Raw genomic sequence first — 19,605 nt, 5'->3', positions numbered from 1 at the left:
ACATTTTAAACAGGACAAACCAAAGCAGTAATTTCCTGTTTAACTCACATGACTCTAACTCTAATAGAACCAGACCAGCTTCTTTTGAATAAAAAAGCTGTCACTCTCTTGGAGTAACCATTTTATTTCTTGAGTAAGGGGTGCCCTGCTTGGTACCTCCCTATTTCTATGTGCACTTCCTCTCCCAGATGTGGGAAGTTTTCTGCCATTGTTACTTTCAATAAGTTTTCTGTTCCTTTCTCTTTCTCTCTTCCCTGTCTGTGACTCCTATGCTGCATGTATTGATCTACTTGATAGTATTCTATAAATTCCTTAAATTTCTTTTCTTTTTCCTCTCAATTGATTAATTTCCAATGACTTATCTTCAAGTTTGCTGATCTTTTGTTCTGCTTGATCTAGTCTATTGTTATATCCTCTAATTACTTTTTTTCAATACAAAAAGTACTCTTCAGTTCTATGACTTCTGTTTGGTACCTTTGAATTTTCTGTTGTGTCGTTGAAATTCCTACTTCATTTCTTTACTGTTCTCCAGACCCCAGTGATCATCTTCATGGCTTATTTTGAATGATGTTTCACGTAAATCATACATCTTCTGTTTCTTCATTTTCTGTGAGTCTCTGTGTTGCTGTTTGCACATTAGGCAAAATAGCCAGTTTCAGTCTTCACTGACTAGTCACACGGGGGAGAAGAACTTCACCAATCAACTCAGCCAGAGATTCTGGAGGATTCAAACCTGTGTGCTAGTCCAGCCTGCTTCTTTTGTCCTAGAAACTCCCAGGTATCTACAGCTTGCTGAATCCTTTCAATGCTCCAAGACAGGTAACACAGAGGCCAGTTCCTCATGAAACTCCCCGACAGCTGTGAGAGATTTGAATGCCAGACATGCATGCCAACTCCTCAGCTCCTCAAGGAGAAGCAGAGAGCTGGGAGGGGGAATGCCTGCACAATTATATGGCACATTGCTGGGCTTGGTAGTTGTGGCGAGAGAGGATCTGCTTCTCTTTCTGGCTTTGATGTGGCTAGATTCACATTCACTAAGGGTACAGAGCAATGGCAAGCCACTCCAGTACTCTTGCCTAGAAAATCCCATGGATGGAGGAGCCTGGTAGGCTGCAGTCCATCTGGTCGCTAAGGGTCGGACACGACTGAGTGACTTCACTTTCACTTTTCGCTTTCACACATTGGAGAAGGAAATGGCAACCCACTCCAGTATTCTTGCCTGGAGAATCCCAGGGACAGGGGAGCCTGGTGGGCTTCTGTCTATGGGGTCACACAGAGTCGGACACGACTGAAGTGACTTAGCAGCAGCAGCAGCAGCAAGGGTACAGAAGTCTTTCAACTAGTTTTTGGATTTTTACAAAGAGAATTTATTCATGTGTTGCTGTGAATTAATGTGTACATTTGGAGAAGGTAAGTTCAAGCCTTCCTATTGTATCATGTTACTGATGTTACTCTTTCATGTGTGAATTTTGACAGATTGTGTGTGAAATTAATCTATGTCATTGAACTTCTCAAACTGGTGGACATACAGCTTCATAATAGTCCTTTATTACTGTTTTAGTGGGGCTCAAAGATATGGTCCCCCTTTTTTTTTAGCAATGATGTTAATAATGTGCGTCTTCTCTCTTGGAGTGGGGAATAGGTTACTTATGGGTTTATCAATTCTTCAACTTTTCAAAGAATTAGCATTGGTCTCATTGATATTTATATTGATTCCTTGTTTGCAGTTTCACTGATTTTCATTTGTAGTTTCCTGTGGCTTAATTTGGATTTAATTCCTTACTATCACTGATCTCAATGTTGTCCTACTGAGGTACCGCTGGACACAATTTCTTTCAGTTTCAAATCCAAACCTTAAGTAAATCTAGGTGACATGCAGCCAAGAGAACTTTTCTGCTCTAATCTCTCTAGTTCTCTGTGCTTATCATTAGGAGACCAACATGACTTCTTTGGATTACTTTCCTTCCTTTCTTATGTAATTAGGCACACTATAAGGAAACTGAGAACTGGCTCATCAAATTATGCTTTTTATTAGGAACATGCATAGAATAATGACTCTCCATTGTCATACACTAATCATCTTGTTCTATTTTGTATTGACTACATAGTGCTACTAAATAATAGATAAAGCATTAGCATATGTGATGACCAATGCAAATGTTACAGGACATGGAGAATAGTGGATACATTTCTGCAGTGAAACTGCACCATAACAAGAAAAGAGGTTGAGAAGGCATTTCTAGGCAGAAGATGAAGTGGAAAGGAGGTGACCAATGGTCCAGATGAGAAGGAGTTGAAGACAACATCATGGGAGACACCTCCTTACAGAGGAATGAAGCAGAGCTTGTAAGGAGGTGGCACAGAAATAAACCCATTGGCAATTGGGATGGTGTCGATATCCTTAGGGTCAACCACAGATTTCAAAGTAAATTTTTGTTAAATCACTGTCAGGAATAAAACCACCTCCATGCGAGCCAGGCCCTCTCCTGCACAAATCTGTTTTCCTGAAAATAACAAACACAGAGAGTACATACTCCTTGAACACTGTGTTTCTGGCTGTCAGAAAGAGACTATACAGTAACTATTTGATGAATGGCTGAATGGATAAATGTAAGCCATGACAGTTAGATAGACAGACATAGGATGGATATATATGTTGTCAACATAATTTCATATCTTAACAGCTATCCTTATTTATGCAAATTTTTAACCAGTTTTGGCACTATGCCAAGTACTTCATTAAGTATTCTCATGCAATTTGATATTTCATGTTTTCATCAATCTTTTTCTTCTCCTTGAAACACACAGTATGGTTGTATTTTATGTTCTTAGTCTGATGTCCCCATCATCTTTATTTCTACTCCTCACAGCCTCTGTTCTCTGCTCTAACTACATCTTTGTCAATCTTCAACACATCGTGAAGTTTCAAGTTTTACAACACATGGTTCCTTCTGGTTAAGGTGCACTTCTCTTGTATTTTCAGCACCTAGCTCAAATTTTATTTCTGAATTTGAAAGAAGTGGGTCATCTTTCCAAGCTTTGGTGACTTAGTCCAATAAAGAGCATATATTATGAGGAGGGAAATTGTGTGGTCATTGCAATTGCTTCACTTGAGTATAGGAAAAGAGCAGTTCAACCAGCCCCTGAGTGGGAATTTTTTTTTTAATAATTTTTTATTAGAGAACTGAAATTTGCAATGTGTTTATATCTCTCACTGAGTACATGACATTTAAAAACAATATTATTAAAGAAAGATAACAAAAACACAGTCTTAAAGCCTTTGGGATATGGAAAACATTATCCACTGAGGCCTTAAATGTAGTAGACTTCACATAAAAAGGAAAAGAAATGAGTATACAAATATACAGCCAGTTTAAGAAGTTAGCAAGATAAACAGAATAATCATAAAGAAAAGAAAGCACCTAATACATACCAGGTATTAATGCAATAAAAATAAAAATAAAATTGAGAGGCTAAACAGAGTCAAAGCTGCCTTAAAAAGCTTCTCTAAAAAGGGAAACATCAGGTAACAATAATCAACAAGAAAAATCTTGCAAATAAACACTATTCAAAATGGGAATTATTCATAGAAGTATTAAAATATAAATAATAGAAACAACTTTATGCCTATACATTCGAAGATTAGTTGTCTTCTATACTGAATACAGGGTTATTGTTACCATCTTTCTAAATTCCATATATATGTGTTAGTATACTGTATTGGAGTTTTTCTTTCTGGCTTATTTCATTCTGTATAATGGGCTCCAGTTTCATCCACCTCATTAGAACTAATTCAAATATGTTCTTTTTAATTGCTGAGTAATACTCCATTGTGTATATGTATCACAGCTTTCTTATCCATTCGTCTGCAGATGGACATCTAGGTTGCTTCCATGTCCTGGCTACTATAAACAGTGCAGTGATGAACACTGGAGTACATGTGTCTCTTTCAATTCTAGTTTCCTCGGTGTGTATGCCCAGCAGTGGGATTACTAGGTCGTATGGCAATTCTATTTCCAGTTTTTTAAGGAATCTCCACACTGTTCTCCATAGTAGTTGTACTAGTTTGCAGTCCTACCAACAGTGTAAAAGGGTTCCGTTTTCTCCACACCCTCTCCAGCATTTATTGCTTGTAGAATTTTGGATAGCAGCCATTCTGACTGGCATGAGATGGTACCTCATTGTGGTTTTGATTTGCAGTTCTCTGATTATGAGTGATATTGAGCATCTTTTCATGTGTTTGTTAGCCATCTGTATGTCTTCTTTGGAGAAATGTCTGTTTAGTTCCTTGGCCCATTTTTTGATTGGGTCGTTTATTTTTCTGGACTTGAGCTGCAGGAGCTGCTTGTACAGTTTTGAGATTAATTCTTTGTCAGTTACTTCATTTGCTATTATTTTCTCCCATTCTGAAGGCTGTCTTTTCACCTTGCTTATAGTTTCCTTTGCTGTGCAGAAGCTTTTAATTTTAATTGGGTCCCATTTGGTTATTTTTGCTTTTATTTCCAATATTCTGGGAGGTGGGTCATGGAGGATCCTGCTGTGATTTATGTCAGAGAGTGTTTTGCCTATGTTCTCCTCTAGGAGTTTTATAGTTTCTGGTCTTATGTTTAGATCTTTAATCCATTTTGAGTTTATTTTTGTGTATGGTGTTAAGGATTGTTCTAGTTTCATTCTTTTACAAGTGGCTGACCAGTTTTCCCAGCACCACTTGTTAAAGAGATTGTTTTTTCTCCATTTTATATTCTTGCCTCCTTTGTCAAAGATAAGGTGTCCATAGGTGCATGGATTTATCTCTGGACTTTCTATTTTGTTCCATTGATCTATATTTCTGTCTTTATGCTAGTACCATACTGTCTTGATGACTGTGGCTTTGTAGTAGAGCCAGAAGTCCGGCAGGTTGATTCCCCAGTTCCATTCTTCTTTCTCAAGATTGCTTTGGCTATTCGAGGTTTTTTTTATTTCCATACAAACTGTGAAATTATTTGTTCCAGTTCTGTGAAAAATACCATTGGTAGCTTGATAGGGATTGCATTGAACCTATAAATTACTTTGGATAATATATTCATTTCACAATATTTATTCTTCCAATCCATGAACACAGTATATTTCTCCATCTATTAGTGTCCTCTCTGATTTCTTTCACCCGTGTTTTATAGTTTTCTATATATAGATCTTTTGTTTCTTTAGATAGATACATTCCTAAGTATTTTATTCTTTTCGTTGCAATGGTGAATGGAATTGTTTCCTTAATTTCTCTTTCTATTTCCTCATTATTAGTGTATAGGAATGCAAGTGATTTCTGTGTGTTGATTTTATATCCTGAAACTTTACTATATTCATTGATTAGCTCTAGTAATTTTCTGGTAGAGTCGTTAGGATTTTCTGTGTAGAGGATCATGTCCTCTGCAAACAGTGAGAGTTTTACTTCTTCTTTTCCAATTTGGTTTCCTTTTATGTCTTTTTCTGCTCTGATTGCTGTGGCCAAAACTTCCAAAACTATGTTGAATAGTAGTGGTGAGAGTGGGCATCCTTGTCTTGTTCCTGACTTTAGGGGAAATGCTTTCAATTTTTCACCATTGAGAATAATGTTTGCTGTGGTTTTGTCATATATAGCTTTTATTATGTTGAGGAATTTTCCTTCTATTCCCACCTTCTGGAGGGTATGGATCATAAATGGATGTTGAATTTTGTCAAAGGCTTTCTCTGCATCTATTGAGATAATCAGATGGTTTTTATTTTTCATTTTGTTAATGTGGTGTATTACATTGATTGATTTGTGGATATTGAAGAATCCTTGCAACCCTGGGATAAAGCTCACTTGGTCAACACATCTTTTTAATATGTTGTTGGATTCTGATTGCTAGAATTTTGTTAAGGATTTTTGCATCTATGTTCATCAGTGATATTGGCCTGTAGTTCTCTTTTTTTGTGGCATCTTTGTCGGTTTTGGTATTAGGGTGATGGTGGCCTCATAGAATGAGTTTGGAAGTTTGAGTGGGAATTTTAAAAGAAGTTCCAACTAATCTCCTCCAAAGTATCTTGTCCTTTGAAATAATGAAGGAAAAAATTTTATTACCTGCTGAGAAAGGCATGAAGTAGTCACTCTTTTTAAAGTTAGCACTTTCATCCAGGAAGTGGCCAGGGTCAAACACTTCTGGGTTAGGAAATACTTTGCCATCATACAGCACAGAATTCAGTGATACTAATACACTGGTGCCCTGGGAAGAAAAAAATGAAGATAAACTGAATTATAAAGAAATCACGGAGCTGGAAGAAATGTTATAAATTATTCATTCCAATCTTATGACCTACAGGTGAGGAATCCTAGGTCCAAAGAAAGACAATGGCATTTTGAGCCAGACAAAGAAGTAATAAACAAGGAATAAGCTTAAGGCAAGTGACAGTGATATTGCTAATATGGACTTCAGTAGCACTTGAAATAGTGAGTCCATGGACACTAGGGTGTTAGACCTTATGAATCCATTCTGCTTATCATATTGGTGTCTGTCCCCATCAGTTCAGTTCATTCCAGTCGCTCAGTCGTGTCCGACTTTTTGCAACCCCATGAATCACAGCACGCCAGGCCTCCCTGTCCATTACCAACTCCCGGAGTTCACTCAAACTCACCTCCATCGAGTTGATGATGCTATCCAGCCATCTCATTCGCTGTCGTCCCCTTCTCCTCCTGCCCCTAATCTCTCCCAGCATCAGAGTCTTTTCCAGTGAGTCAACTCTTCACATGAGGTGGCCAAAGTATTGGAGCTTCAGCTTTAGCATCAGTCCTTCCAATGAACACCCAGGATTGATCTCCTTTAGAATGGACTGGTTGGATCTCCTTGCAGACCAAGGGACTCTCAAGAGTCTTCTCCAGCACCAGAGTTCAAAAGCATCAGTTCTTCCGTGCTCAGCTTTCTTCACAGTCCAACTCTCACGTCCATACATGACCACTGGAAAAACCATAGCCTTGACTAGGCAGACCTTGGTTGGCAAAGTAATGTCTCTGCTTTTGAATATGCTATCTAGGTTGGTCATAACTTTCCTCCCAAGGAGTAAGTGTCTTTTAATTTAATGGCTGCAATCAGCATCCGCAGTGATTTTGGAGCCCAAAAAATAAAGTCTGACACTGTTTCTACTGTTTCTCCATCTATTTCCCATGAAGTGATGGGACCAGATGAGCTGCTTTATTTTACTACTTCAGTTTTCACTCATCTAATATGTGGATTATGGTTTAAAATGGGGAGACTCTGTATGAGCTTGGGATGTCTGGATTATCTGTTCATCGGGCTTTTATAAAAAGACTTCTTATCTAATCAATAATAGCTTCTGTAATGATAATAAGCATAATAACAACTGGTAGTATTTATCATTGCCATGTGGATTGTTTGTCTTAAGTATATCGCAGGGTTTATTAAAGATGGATGCTAGCTAAAAACATAGAAAGGATAAAAAAATAGAAAAAAGATTTTATAACAATTCATCTTAGGGTCACTGACTTTAGCAACATTTACCTATTAATGCTAAAACTGTAGGGTGAATGATAAGCATGAAATTTACCAAGTTCTAGTACCGTGCCATAGATTTTTATTAATTAAGTGTAAAATAAAGCCAGAACTTAGGCCATGGAGAAACCTGACAGATACTATTTTATTATGTGAACAACAGTGCATAACCAATAACGAGGTAAGTGACATGATGAAGCCCTCACTTTCCCAATGAATTTCAGTGGGAAACACAAAACACCTATGTAGTTCTCTTGCCCAATCTTAACTGGAAACTAATCTCTAGAGAACCAGCTTGAAGAATATTTTACATGACTACTGGCCTGGAAACTTCACAAAGTGAAATGTACTGAAAGAAAACAAAGAGGGCAAAGAGAACTCTTAATGGAAGACTAAAAAGTAAAGACAACCAGACTTCATGCTTGTTCTTTGGCTAGATATTGAATTGAAAATGGAAAAAAAAAAAAAAGATTATAAAGGATATTCCAGTAAAAGTGGGAAATTTTAAAATACAGGTTGGGGGGACCTCCCTGGTGGTCCAGTGGTTAAGACTTGTGCTTCCACCACTTTAACATCTAAAGTTATTAATAATTTTAGTCTGTGTCAATATCCACATTTTACTTAAAAGGCAGGTTTTGTATCATTTCAAATATCCACTAGGAGAAGGATGAACTTTTTGTGGAAGAATATAAACATTGTCTGAAACTCAGCATTTTCTCATTTATAGCAATTGATACTCAACAAAAAGTTATTAGGCACTTCAAAGGTACAGATAGGTGACCTCATGTAGAGGGGGGAAGACTTATAAAATATGCCCACATTAGGGAATATTTTTCATCTCACTTTGTAAGGAGAGCATTATCTTAATATCAGGAATCTGATAAGAAAAATATTTTTAATTTATTTATTTTAATTAGAGGCTAACTACTTTACATTATTGTATTGGTTTTGCCATGTGAGGAAGAAATATAGTACTCCAAAATTCTTCACTCTAAACAGAGAAGTTCTGAACAAAATGTAGCAAATCAAATTCAGCTATGTGTATACTTATAATATGTATATTTAGTGGGAAAATTGAGGCCATACAATCATAGCAGTAGTTGCAGAAATCAATATGAAAAAATTATATAGCAATTATAACCTAAAAATCATAAAAAATAAAGAGGGTAAATTTTCCTAATCTAATTTTTAAAACCAACCAAAATGTACATAAAACATGCTCAGTAGTGAGAGGTTAACCTCCACTCTCGGGTAGATCAGAAATGAAACAAAGATGAAACATGGATATTAACCCAGATTACAGGGCAATGTATACAGAAACTGCGATTAATTTAGAGAAAGATTATTAGTAATGATTTTAAAATTAGCAAGTTTCCTACCATTAAAATCATCAAGTGATAAAAGCTGATTATATTCCCGTATTCCACATAAAAGAAATAGAAAAGACTTAAAAAATTTTATAAAAACAACAATAATATTAAGCACCTAAGGGGAAAAAACACAATAAAAGTTTTTCAAGTCAATCAGTACACTGAAAAATTTTGACAGAACTATAACCCCCCCAAAATTGAAAGTATATACAATATTTATTAACACAAACATGAAATGAGTCATGATGTTAAACCTTTCTAAATAGATCTAATGTAAAACTGATAAAAATCCCAGCAGAGAGCTTTGGTACATTGACAAACTAGTACTAACATTGTTTGGAAAAGTAAACAGCTAAGATCAGAAAAACAATATTAATGAAGCAGAACAAATTTGGAAGACTTACACTGCTACCTGTCAAAATCTGTTATAAAGCTTTCTAGACTAACCTGGAAACAATACACAAACCATTGAATTGCTACACATATGATTTTTGTGCTTCTTTCATCTGTGTTCATTAAGGATTGCACCCATATCGTGAAATGGGAATGTCAAGACCACTGAAATCACTGTAAGAGGAACCAGTCTAACCTTGGGGATGATGTAGTTTCTGAATTCAATGTCATGGGTCACCATATGGGGCAGACTGGAGGGGACCAGGTCAATATATCTCTGGATCTCATGGACCACAGCATCCGAGTAGGGCATGTGGCTTCTGTCCTGCATGCAGGGGCTCCGATGTCTTCCAATCACATGGTCAGTCTCTTCCTGGACCTTAGCTGATAAAAGATAGTATGACTAATACAAAAAAGAAAAACGCATATCACATTTACATACCAGTTCAGGGATTAGTTCAGTTCAGTCGCTCAGTCATGACCGACTCTTTGTGACCCCATGGACCTCAGTACACCAGGCTTCCCTGTCCATTACCAACTCCCAGAGCTTGCTCAAACTCATGTCCATTGAGTCAGTGATGCCATCCAACCATCTCATCCTTTGTCATCCCCTTCTCCTCCCACCTTCAAACTTTCCCAGCATCAGGGTCTTTTCCAATGAGTCAGTTCTTCGCATCAGGTAGCCAAAGTATTGGAGTTTCAGCTTCAGCATCAGTCCTTCCAATGAATATTCAGGACTGAATTCAGGGATACACAAGGCATTATGAAGGTGTTCCAACATCATTATAAACATCAGTTAGGACTTCCCTGATAGTCCAGTGGATAAGAATCTGCCTGCCAATGCAGGGAGCACGTGTTCAATCTCTGGTCTGGGAAGATTCCATATACTGCACGGCAACTGAGCCCATGCCTCACAATTACTGAGCCTACGTGTTGTAACTACTGAAGTCTGTGTGCTCTAGAGTCTGTTTTCCACATCAAGAGAAGCCATCACAATGAGAAGCCTGAATGCAGCAACTAGAAAGTAGCCCCCAGTCACTAAAACTAGAGAAAGTCCACATGCAACAACAAAGACCCAGCACAGCCAAAACTAAATGAATACACAAAAATTTTTGAAAAATCAGTTACATGCCCAGAAGTAAAGCCAGTCATAGAGAGAAAAATGACCATAATATAGATGTATGTAAGTCTACAAGCTAGGCTTAAGATACATCTATATATACCTCTATATTAACATGCATGATAAAAAAAATGATGAACTGTTTCAAAATACAAACAGAACACAACCTCAAGACATTATAGTCCTTGCTGAAAGAAAAATAGGAATCAGATGTTAATTTTTAACAAAATAATATAGAGGTAGAAAAGTTAAATTATATATGTTTTCGTGCATTTGTACAATTTGGAATGGTACTCTTTTCATCTTCCAATTTCCATAAGCCACCACACTGAGTACTCTAGCAGTTTCTTCTGAAATGATGCTATATTTCTAAATAATAATTCACTATTTCTATTTTTAACATACCTATTTTTAGACAATATTCTCCTATGGGAGATGAGAATTTATTAATATGTCTCCATCTCCACTTCATACAGAATACAGATAACACACACATGATTCCTGATATCCATTTTGCCAATATATTTAGATCACAATTTTCGGCTGTTAGAATTTCATTTTATCATCATTCTGACCACATAAACAAAGCTTCCTGATAAGAAAACTATGATCGTGTTTCATTTTTGGTATTTTCTTGGACTTAAACATGTTTCTTTATTTCAATTTATAAATTTTTGTATCTTGATCTAGAATTGTTTCCAAATACTGAGCTAGTAAAGTAATACTCAAAATTCTCCAGTCAGGCATCAACAATATGTGAACCGTGAACTTCCAAATGTTCAAGCTGGTTTTCGAAAAGGCAGAAGAACCAGAGATCAAATTGCTAACATCCGCTGGATCATCGAAAAAGCTAGAGAGTTCCAGAAAACCATCGATTTATGCTTTATTGACTATGCCAAAGCCTTTGACTCTGTGGATCACAAGAAACTATGGAAAGTTCTGAAAGAGAATGGAATACCAGACCACCTGACCTGCCTCTTTAGAAACCTGTATGCAGGTCACGAAGCAACAGTTAGAACTGGACATGGAACAATAGACTGGTTCCAATAGGAAAAGGAGTACATCAAGGCTGTATAGTGTCACCCTGCTTATTTAGCTTATATGCAGAGTACATCATGAGAAATGCTGGGCTGGAGGAAGGACAAGCTGGAATCAAGATTGCCGGGAGAAATATCAGTAACCTCAGATATGCAGATGACACTACATTTATGGCAGAAATTGAAGAAGAACTAAAGAGCCTCTTGATGAAAGTGAAAGAGGAGAGTGAAAAGTTGGCTTAAAGCTCAACATTCAGAAAATTAAGATCATGGCATCTGGTCCCATCACTTCATGGGAAATAGAAGGGGAAACAGTGGAAACAGTGGCTGACTTTATTTTTCTGGGTTCCAAAATCACTGAGAATGGTAATTGCAGCCATGAAATTAAAAGACGCTTACTCCTTAGAAGGAAAGTTATGACCAACCTAGACAGCATATTAAAAACAGAGACATTACTTTGCCAACCAAGGTTTGTCTAGTCAAGGCTATGGTTTTTCCAGTGGTCTTGTATGGATGTGAGAGTTGGACTATATAGAAAGCTGAGCACCAAAGAATTGATGTTTTTGAACTGTGGTGTTGGAGAAGACTCTTAGAGTCCCTTGGACTGCAAGGAGATCCAACCAGTCCATCGCAAAGAAGATCAGTCCTGGGTGTTCATTGGACGGACTGATGTTGAAGCTGAAACTTCAATACTTTGACTACCTGATTCTAAAAGCTGATTCATTTGAAAAGACCCTGATGCTGGGAAAGATTGAGGACAGGAGGAGAAGGCATTGACAGAGGATGAGATGATGGGATAGCATCACCGACTAGAAGGACATGGTTTTGGGTGGAATCCGGGAGTTGGTGATGGACAGGGAGGCCTGGCGGGTTGTGGCTCATGGGGTTGCAAAGAGTCAGACGCGACTGAGCAACTGAACTGAAGTGAATAGCAACACAATAATAGTGGGTGAATTTAACTTACAGCATTGCACAGATCATCCAGACAGAAAATTAAGAAGGAAACATCTGCCTTAAATAACCCATTAGATTAGATAAACTTACTGTCCTAGATCTCCAGTAGCATACTGGGCACCTACCGACCTGGGGAATTCCTCATTCACTATCCTATCATTGTGCCTTTTCGTACTGTTCATGGGGTTCTTAAAGCAAGTATACTGAAGAGCTTTCCCATTCCCTTCTCCAGTGGACCACATTTGGCTGTGGTCCATGTGATCAGATCGACTAGGTTTCTCTGATTATGATTTCAGTGTGTCTGTCATCTGATGCCCCCTCGCAATACCTACCGTCTTATTTGGGTTTCTCTTACCTTGATCGTGGGATATCTCTTCACAGCTGCTCCAGCAAAGCACAGCCGCTGCACCTTACCTTGGACAAGGGGTATCTTTTCAAAGCCTCCCCTCCTGACCTTGAACGTGGGGTAGCTCCTCTAGGCCCTCCTGCACTCATGCAGCCACCGCCTCTTGGACGTGGGGTAGCTCCTCTCGGCCACGCTTCTGCCCCTGGTCGGTTGCGCTGCAGGAGCTGGCATCACTCGTGTCTGCGCCACCGGAGCAGTATTGCATAGGAACCTGGAATGTTAGGTCCATGAATCAAGGCAAATTGGAAGTGGTCAAACAGGAGATGGCAAGAGTGAACATAGACATTCTAGGAATCAGTGAACTAAAATGGACTGGAATGGGTGAATTTAACTCAGGTGACCATTATATCCACTACTGTGGCCAGGAATCCCTTAGAAGAAATGGAGTAGCCATCATGATCAACAAAAGAATCTGAAATGCAGTACTTGGAGGCAATCTTAAAAACAACAGAATGATTTCTGTTCATTTCCAAGGCAAATCATTCAATATTACAGTAATTCAAGCCTATGCCCCAACCAGTAACGCTGAAGAAGCCGAAGTTAATGGTTCTATGAAGACCTACAAGACCTTTTAGAACTAACACCCAAAAAAGATGTCCTTTTCATTATAGGGGACTGAAATGCAAAAGTAGGAAGTCAAGAAACACCTGGAGTGACTGGCAAATTTGGCCTTGGAGCACGGAATGAAGCAGGACAAAGGCTAATAGAGTTTTGTCAAGAAAACGCACTGGTCATAGCAAACACCCTCTTCCAACAACACAAGAGAAGACTCTACACATGGACATCACCAGATGGTCAACACCGAAATCAGATTGATTATATTCTTTGCAGCCAAAGATGGAGAAGCTGTATACAGTTAGCAAAAACAAGACCAGGAGCTGACTGTGGCTCAGATCATGAACTCCTTATTGCCAAATTCAGACTTAAATTGAAGAAAGTAGGGAAAACCACTAGACCATTCAGATACGACCTAAATCAAACCCCTTATGATTATACAGTGGAAGTGAGAAATAGATTTAAGGGACTAGATCTGATAGATGGAATGCCTGATGAACTCTGGATGGAAGTTCGTGACATTGTACAGGAGACAGGGACCAAAACCATCCGCATGGAAAAGAAATGCAAAAAAGCAAAATGGCTGTCGAAAGAGGCCTTACAAATAGCTGTGAAAAGAAGAGAAGCAAAAAGCAAAGGAGAAAAGGAAAGATATAAGCATTTGAATGCAGAGTTCCAAAGAATAGCAAGGAGAGATAAGAAAGCCTTCCTCAGTGATCAATGCAAAGAAATAGAGGAAAACAACAGACTAGGAAAAACAAGAGATCTTTTCAAGAAAATTAGAGTTTCCAAGGGAACATTTCATGCAAAGATGGGCTCGATAAAGGACAGAAATGGTATGGACCTAAAAGAAGCAGAAGATATTAAGAAGAGGTGGCAAGAATACATAGAAGAACTGTACAAAAAAGATCTTCACAACCAAGATAATTACGATGGTGTGATCACTGACCTAGAGCCAGACTTCTTGGAATGTGAAGTCAAATGGGCCTTAGAAAACATCACTACGAACAAAGCTAGTGGAGGTGATGGAATTCCAGTTGAGCTATTTCAAATCCTGAAAGATGATGCTGTGAAAGTGCTGAACTCAATATGCCAGCAAATTTGGAAAACTCAGCAGTGGCCACAGGACTGGAAAAGGTCAGTCTTCATTCCAATCCCAAAGAAAAGCAATGCCAAAGAATGCTCAAACTACCGCACAATTGCATTCATCTCACACACTAGTAAAGTCATGCTCAAAATTCTCCAAGCCAGGCTTCAGCAATATGTGAACCGTGAACTTTCAGATGTTCAAGCAGTTTTTAGAAAAGGCAGAGGCACCAGAGATCAAATTGCCAACATCCGCTGGATCATGGAGAAAGCAAGAGAGTTCCAGAAAAATATCTCTTTCTGTTTCATTGACTACACCAAAGCCTTTGACTGTGTGGATCACAATAAACTGTGGAACATTCTGAAAGAGACGGGAATCCCAGACCACCTGACCTGCCTCTTGAGAAACCTGTATGCAGGTTAGGAAGCAACAGTTAGAACTGTACATTGAACAACAGACTGGTTCCAAATAGAAAAAGGAGTACGTCAAGGTTGTATATTTTCACCCTGCTTATTTAACTTATATGCAGAGTATATCATAAGGAACTCTGGGCTGAAAGAAGCACAAGCTGGAATCAAGGTTGCCGGGAGAAATATCAATAACCTCAGATACGCAGATGAAACCAGCCTTATGGCAGAAAGTGAAGAGGAACTCAAAGGCCTCTTGATGAAAGTGAAAGAGGAGAGTGAAAAGATTGGCTTGAAGCTCAACATTCAGAAAACAAACATCATGGCATCTGGTCCATCACTACATGGGAAATAGATGGGGAAACAGTGTCAGACTTTATTTTTGGGCTCCAAAATCACTGTGGATGCTGATTGCAGCCATGATATTAAAAGACGCTTACTCCTTGGAAGGCAAGATATGGCCAACCTTGATAGTATATTCAAAAGCAGAGACATTACTTTGCCAACCAAGGTCTGCCTAGTCAAGGCTATGGTTTTTCCCGTGGTCATGCATGGATGTGAGAGTTGGACTGTGAAGAAGGCTGATCGCCGAAGAATGGATGCTTTTGAACTGTGGTGTTGGAGGAGACTCTTGAGAGTCCCTTGGACTGCAAGGAGATCCAACCGGTCCATCCTAAAGGAGAACAATCCTGGGTATTCACTGGAAGGACTGATGCTAAAGCTGAAACTCCAATACTTTGGCCACCTCATGCGACGAGTTGACTCACTGAAAAAGACTCTGATGCTGGGAAGGATTGGGGGCAGGAGGAGAAGGCGACGACAGAGAATGAGATGCCTGGATGGCATCACCAACTCGATGGACATGAGTTTGAGTGAACTCTGGGAGTTGGTGATGAACAGGGAGGCCTGGCGTGCTGTGATTCATGGGGTCACAAAGAGTCGGACATGACTGAGCGACTGAACTGAACACTTAAAGCAACTAGAAAAGGAAGAAATGAAGAACACCAGGGTTATTAGAAGGAAAGAAATCTTAAAAATTAGGGCAGAAATTAATGTAAAATAAACAAAAGAGACCATGGCAAAAATCAAAAAGACCAAAAGCTGGTTCTTTGACAAGATAAATAAAATAGACAAACCATTAGCTAGACTTATCAAGAAACAAAGGGAGAAAAATCAAATCAATAAAATTAGAAATGAAAATGAAGAGATCACAGCAGACATTTTTAATTTTGTTTATTTGATTCTTTTTTTTAAATTTCTCATTTATCTTTCTTTTTAAATTTATTTATTTCAGTTCTTTGTATTTCTGTGTTGTCTGTTGGAAAAGAAGAAGTAAAACTTTCACTATTCGTTGGTGACATGATCCTCTACATAGAAAACCCCAAAGATTCCACCAGAAAATTACTAGAGCTAATCAATGAATACAGTAAAATTGCAGGATATAAAGTCAACACACAGAAATCCCTTGCATTCCTATACACTAACAATGAGAAAACAGAAAGAGAAATTGAGGAAACAATTCCATTCACCATTGCAATGAAAAGAATAAAATACTCAGAAATATATCGACCTAAAGAAACAAAAGACATATATAAAAAACTATAAGACACTGATGAATAAAATCAAGGATGACACAAATAGATGGAGAAATATACCATGTTCATGGGGCGGGAGAATCAATATAGTGAAAATGATGATACTATCCAAAGCAATCTATAGATTCAATGCAATCTCTATCTAGCTACCAACAGCATTTTTCAGAGAATTAGAACAAATAATTTCACATTTGTATGGAAATACAAAAAGCCGCAAATAGCCAAAGCAATTGTAAGAAAGAAAAATGGAACTGGAGAAATCAACCTGCCTGACTTCAGGTTATACCACAAAGCAACAATCACAAAGACAGAAATATAGATCAATGGAACAAAATAGAAAGCCCAGAGATAAATCCATGCACTTATGGACACCCTATCTTTGACAAAGGAGGCAGGAATATACAATGGAGAAAACATAGTCTCTTTAACAAGTGGTGCTGGGAAAACTGGTCAAGCACTTGTAAAAGAATGAAACTAGAACACTTTCTAACACCATGTACAAAAATAAACTCAAAAGAGATTAAAGATCTAAACGTAAGACCAGAAACTATAAAACTCCTAGAGGAAAACTTAGGCAAAACACTCTTCAACATAAATCACAGCAGGATCCTCTATGACACACCTCCCAGTGTTATGGAAATAAAAGCAAAAATAAACAAATGGGGCCTAATTAAACTTAAGAGCTTTTGCACAATGAAGGAAACTATTAGCAAGGTGAAAAGACAGCCTTCAGAATGGGGGAAAATAATAGCAAATGAAGCAACTGACAAAGAATTAATCTCAATAATATACAAGCAGCTCCTGCAGCTCAATTCCAGAAAAATAAGCGACCCAGTCAAAAAATGGGCCAAAGAACTAAACAGACATTTCTCCAAAGAAGACATACAGATGGCTAACAAACACATGAAAAGATGCTCAACATCACTCATTATCAGAGAAATGCAAATCAAAACCACAATGAGATACCATCTCACGCCAGTCAGAATGGCTGCTATCCAAAAGTATACAAACAATAAATGCTGGAGAGGATGTGGAGAAAATGGAACCCTCTTACACTGTTGGTGGGAATGCAAACTAGTACAATCACTGTGGAGAACAGTGTGGAGAGTACTTAAAAACCTGGAAATAGAACTGCCATATGAACCAGCAATTTCACTCCTGGGCATACACACTGAGGAAACCAGAATAGAAAGAGACACGTGTATCCCAATGTTCATCACAGCACTGTTTACAATAGCCAAGACACGGAAGCAACCTAGATGTCCATTGGCAGACGAATAAATAAGAAAGCAGTGGTACATATACACAATGGAGTATTACTCAGCTATTAAAAAGAATGCATTTGAATCAGTTCTAATGAGGTGGATGAAAATGGAGCCTCTTATACAGAGCAAAATAAGTCAGAAAGAAAAACACCAATACAGTATATTAATGCATATATATATGGAATTTAGAAAGATTGTAACGATGACCCTATATGCAAGACAGCAAAAGAGATGACGATATAAAGAAGACTTTTGGACTCTGTGGGAGAAGGCGAGGGTGGGATGATTTGAGAGAATAGTGTTGAACCATGTATATTATCATATGTGAAGTGAATCGCCAGTTCAGTTTCGATGCATGAGGCAGGGTGCTCAGGGCTGGTGCACTGGGATGACCCTGAGGGATGGGATGGGGAGGGAGGTAGGAGGGAGGTTCAGGATGGGGAACACATGTAAACTCAAGGCTGATTCATGTCAATGTATGGGAAAAACCACCACAATATTGTGAAGGTATTAGCCTCCAATTAAAATTTTAAAAAAAGAAAAAATAGAGTAACCCTCACAGAGTCAATGAAACAGTCTGAAACTCAGTACTTGGGTGCAGTATCAAAAACAGCAGGATAATCTTGGCTTATTTCCAAGGCAAACCATTCAATATCACATAATCCAAACCTATGCCCCACCACTGAAGTGAAAATCTTAAATCTTAACTGGTTGTCTTCAGATGGTGGTATAGATCATTGGTGGTGCTGTTTGTTAGGTTTTGTACTGAAAAACACACTCTTTTTTGCTCTCTCTTACAGCAGAATTCTTAATCTTTTGAGTTTTCTCTTCTTCTTGAAACTAACCAGACTTACTGCTGGAAACCTCTTTTTTGCTTTCCAGAAAAGAGCAGAGGCTTGTGTACAGACTACCTGTTGGAGTCATAAAGAGAGTCAACAGGACTGTATCCCCCATAATGTCCTCTGAAATTCCTATCTACTGCATTCACTTTCTCCTCTCTGGCCTGCTGTAGTACTCTAGTTGCTGCTAGAAAGAAATGAGTTTCTCCAGCTGCAACCCACACAACTAAGGTGGCCAGGCACTCACTCACTGCTTTCCATCTCCTCCACAGGAGAGGATGCTGCCAGCACACAGCTCAGTCCCTGGTAGTGGGGTGAGGGGAGGGGTCTATGATGGAGTTCTTCTCTTTCCACTGCATCTAAATTCATATCCTTCTTGCTTTGATGCTATGCTGGAATCGTCCATCAGACATGCTAGACTTTTAGAAATTCCCTCTCATGTGTGGATATCTGCCAAGGTCAACACTCTCCATGTTTTTACCCTGATGGCAGAAAGAGGTAATGGGGCAGTTTCGCCAACCCCTTTGCATCTCCAGCCCTTATTGAGATCTGTCTGTCCATTTTCAGGTGCACAGGTGGCCCCACTGAAGCTTTTTACTCATGGAAAAATCTCTAATTTTTGTTGTTAAGCTGCTCAGTTGTGTCTGACTCTTTCGAGCCCATGGACTACAGCATTCCAGGCTTCCCTGTCCTTCATTATCTCCTGGAGTTGCTCAAATTTATAACCATTGAGTCGATGATACTATCTAACCATTTCTTCTTCTGCTGCCACCTTCTCATTTTGCACTAAGTCTTTCATAGTATCAAGGTCTTTTCCAATGAGTTGACTCTTCACATAAGGTGGCCAAAGTATTGGAGCTTCAGCATCAGTCCTTCCCCTGAATACTCAGGGTTGATTTCCTTTAGGATTGACTGGTATGAACTCTATGCTGTCCAAGGGATTCTCAAGAGTCTTCTCTAGCACCACATTTCGAAAGCATCAATTTTTCAGCGCTCAGCCTTCTTTATGGTCCAATCTCATATCCATACATGACTACTGGAAAAACCATATTTTTGACTATAGGGAACTTAGGGCTTC

At 38.6% G+C, this 19,605-nt stretch overlaps 1 pseudogene; it reads right to left on the bottom strand.

Annotated features, from left to right (window-relative positions):
• Positions 1 to 2,322: 2,322 nt before the first annotated feature.
• Positions 2,323 to 19,326, bottom strand: LOC129555152 (cytochrome P450 2C42-like; annotated as a pseudogene).
• Positions 19,327 to 19,605: the final 279 nt, after the last annotated feature.

Source organism: Moschus berezovskii, chromosome 12, assembly GCF_049115385.1.
Source record: "Moschus berezovskii isolate FMDL1 chromosome 12, NW_MosBer_1.0, whole genome shotgun sequence".
NCBI classification, from domain to species: domain Eukaryota; kingdom Metazoa; phylum Chordata; class Mammalia; order Artiodactyla; family Moschidae; genus Moschus; species Moschus berezovskii.
Note: the sequence above shows the minus strand (reverse complement) of the source record. Positions and strands in the feature narration are given on the sequence as shown.